This window comes from Ictalurus punctatus, chromosome 4 (assembly GCF_001660625.3).
Source record: "Ictalurus punctatus breed USDA103 chromosome 4, Coco_2.0, whole genome shotgun sequence".
Taxonomy (NCBI): Eukaryota; Metazoa; Chordata; class Actinopteri; order Siluriformes; family Ictaluridae; genus Ictalurus; species Ictalurus punctatus.
The window spans coordinates 22,548,547-22,552,143 of NC_071284.1; the positions used below are offsets into that span (position 1 = coordinate 22,548,547).

A 3,597-nucleotide genomic window follows, 5' to 3' on the forward strand; every position below is an offset into this window, starting at 1 on the left:
AGGCTTTAGCTGAATGTGCTGAGTTATGTACAGTATATGATAGCACAAGGTTATGCCAGTATAATGAGTGTGTTGGTCCCTACTGACATCATCAAGCTAGTTAGCTATGTAGGATAATTTGTTAATGTTACTATAATGTACACTGCTTCTTTTATATAACATTATTTTCCAGAGTGGTGGTAGCCACTACTAACTACTAAACTAGCTAATCATTTAGCTATTTAAACTTTATTCAATATTATACAGATATTAGATAACTAGCTATTTATATTTAGGAAACGAACACCAGTGACAGTCCCTCGTTGTAACACTAGCTGACTTCATTGTAATCGAATGCAAACTAGTTACCCTTAGCAAACCGATTTGTTATTAATTGAAATATATTTTTCAGCATCTTTTGACCATCAGATCAGGTACAATGGCTTGCTGTACTATGAATCTTCTGTGTGATACAGTATACTAGCCATTTTAAGGTATCTCGATTAGGGTTGGTTCTAATAAGAACACTTCTATCAAATTTTTGGGACAAACTTTTGTGCAAGTGTAAGTAAAAAGAAGCTCTAGGCTGCTTTAAACACTGCATGGCTCGACTCTGCGGTTTCACAGTTAAATTATTTGTAAGATGTTGAATGTTTATCTAGTGCTCTCTTTACCGGAGTCTTGTGCCCTCATCCTGGTAGTAGAAGAATGTTAAGTGCTAACGTATCGTAAATAGCTGCTTTTAAACACTAACATTCACTTGCTTTGTTTTATGGAATTCATGCACTATAATTACTGATGTAGCTGTGATTGAGCAGTCGTGTCCAAAATGATACCCTACTCCCTATTTCCTACAAAGTGCAAATATGCAAAGTGCACTCTGTGCAAAGAAGGAACACTAACCTGCTGAAGTGCACTGTGGGATTTTGTGAGGCCGCAACATGTTTTCCACTGCACTTTCAAAAATGACTCCTGCATCTGGCTATGTAGTGAATATGGCATGTTTTGGACAGCTTGGTTAGCTTTAATAATGTTTAACAGTTTTTATTAGATGTTCATCTTGTTTTACTCTATCCTTTCTGTCCTTCATAAAACTAAAATCAAGAATAGTAGTTGTGTTATCTGAGTCAATACTGGCATGTTCTATAGACTGAAATATGGTAAGTACTGTGCAGTGTGAGGGCTTAGTGATCAAGCTAAAAACAAAAAACAGTCATATTGCGTGATTTTTCTTCATTAAAAGTTTAAATGTGACTTTTCTTTAATTTTGTTACACTTTGTTGAGAAAGGAGAAACTGCTGACACTCTTGCTCTAGGTCATAAGGAGCAGGTCAATAGAAGACCATTGGGGGATGACTGTTGTTTTTATTAGACTTCGGAAGTCCGCTTTACTGGAAAGTATTTTGTTAGTGATATGCGCTGGAAGGAAATCCCAACACTATAATCATCATCATCATCATCATCATCGACATAACAGTTTTTAGTTCAAAATCTCAAAATAATTTACAAACAAAGTAAAGGTCAAAACAATTACTACAAATCATGAAAACTTTATTAAATAAAATGTCCCAAGACCAAATATTAAACAAATTTAAAATAAATGTTTCGAAATGCCATTGCAATAACAGTAGGCCTGCCTCAGCTGAGCGAAGTGCTTGGGCTAAGTTATACTTGTTCAGGAGATCAAAAAGATATGGCATACACTATTACACAATGATTAGCTGGCAGAATGCTGCTGAATTTGAACTCTTATGGTCTTTATTTTCTTACTGAAAAAAGTAATTGAGAAATTATTGCTGGTAAGGTATGGAGGAATTTAACATTCATAAATAGCCCGATCATTTCTCAAATTAGATACTGTGTTAAATATGGACTTCATATTGTCCTTTTGTTTTCTGTCACTTTTGAAAAATAAGGTGTTCTGGCTGAGACAAAGGCTGGATGGTAGTTATTGTGCTATTACCTCCATGCTATTAGGAAGACCTCCAAATTAATATACCATCACCTTAATTCAGTGTCAGGAGATTTGCTTGATGTGCAGTTGTTTACTGTGGATGAATATACTAATTATTGCTTATCTCATGTGAGATAGTGCTCTTGATGTACATGGTTGCATTTAACCCCACAATTATTAAGTCAAGTTGGAATCTGTCACATGGTACACTGCAGTCATTTTTGGTTATCGCTGACTGCTGCAGCTAGGAGTGTTGTAAGTACTCTTTCTTACGTAGGCAGGTGTTTATAAATTTACAACGGTTAAAACAGTGATTAGACACATCTTTTCGTCTAAGTCACATTCAACAAAGACATTGTATTTTTGCTGGTTTGATCCTTCATATCAATTAATCATGTGATTATGATTTCTCTATTAATGCTTTGTAGAATCTGTATGTTTTTTTTCCGTATTAAAGGGGATCTATTATGCAAAATTCACTTTTACATGGTGTTTGAACATAAATGCGTGTCGGCAGTGTGTGTACACAAGCACCCTACAAAAGTTAAAAATCCACCCACTCCTTTTTTGATATTCCCCATAAATCAAAATGAGTCATTTTTGTTTTCTCTCCAACGCGATGTCAAGTTGGAACAGGCCCCGTATACCACTGGTGATAGATTCTGCCCTATTACCATAGTTCCTCCCCTGAGTGAGCTGCACACGTTTTCCGCTCTGGAGCAGCTACAGTGATAAGAAGAATGTCTCAGCTACATAAGCATTATTAGTGTTCTATTGTTGGTTGTAAAAATGAACATAAGAGTCTTCATGCACTCCCGGCATCAGGGCCACTGAAGACACAGTGGAGAAGTTTTATGTGCCCCCAAAAATAAAAAATGTGCCCCCAAAAATAGCTAAATTCGTGTATGTTTGTGCGAATCATTTTACACCAGACTGCTTTGTGAATGAGGGTCAATACAAAGCAGGAGTTGCTGAAAAGTTGATTCTCAAGCATGGATCAGTACCATCTGTTTGTGATCCAGCTTCATATCCAGAAAACGTAAGTATCGCACTTTATATTTTGTGAATGTTCGCAATTCGCCTTTCCGAATGTGCTTGTTAGCAGATTTCATGGCTAATATGGCTAAAGTTACTGTTTTGTCTGATTGAATTCACGGAGTAACCATTCAGAAACCATTCCTGGTTCATTCTCACTGCCGGAGTCTCTCCTTCATCAGTGTCTGACTCTGGTTCATACATATAGGGCTGAACAACGGTATTTATGGTGTCAGTCATATTGGTTCTCCTGATTTGTTGCCTTGGTACCGAAGGACGAGCTGCATTTACAGCATAGTATAATAAATAAAATAATAAAATCCATGAGGTATTTTGAGATGAAACTTCAGACACATCCTGGGTACACCTGAGACTTGTATTACATCTTGTAAAAAGGTTCATAATAAGTCTCGTTTAAGCCACAGGCCTTGCTGGATTCAGTCAGAGAGGCGACAGAAGTGATTAACTCTTCTGCTTTTTCTGTGGTCTCTTCTCTGTCTAAGGACCATTTCTACAGCAACTTGGTAAAAATGTGTCATGGCTGGTTAGCAATATGGAATAATGCTCAGTGATTTTTATCAGTTGTTCCATGATGCATCTCTCTGATCTCTCAGTAGAGTGGTCTGTAA

The 3,597-nt window shown here is 36.8% G+C and overlaps 1 protein-coding gene across 1 annotated transcript in view; it reads left to right on the top strand.

Moving 5' to 3' along the window:
* The window catches only part of dner (delta/notch-like EGF repeat containing), a 39,706-nt gene extending 38,618 nt beyond the window's left edge, over positions 1 to 1,088 (top strand). Inside the window, exon 13 of the mRNA XM_017465709.3 lies at positions 1 to 1,088. This exon is cut by the window's left edge and continues 722 nt beyond it. The gene's annotated coding sequence lies outside the window, so the exon portion shown is untranslated.
* Positions 1,089 to 3,597: the final 2,509 nt, after the last annotated feature.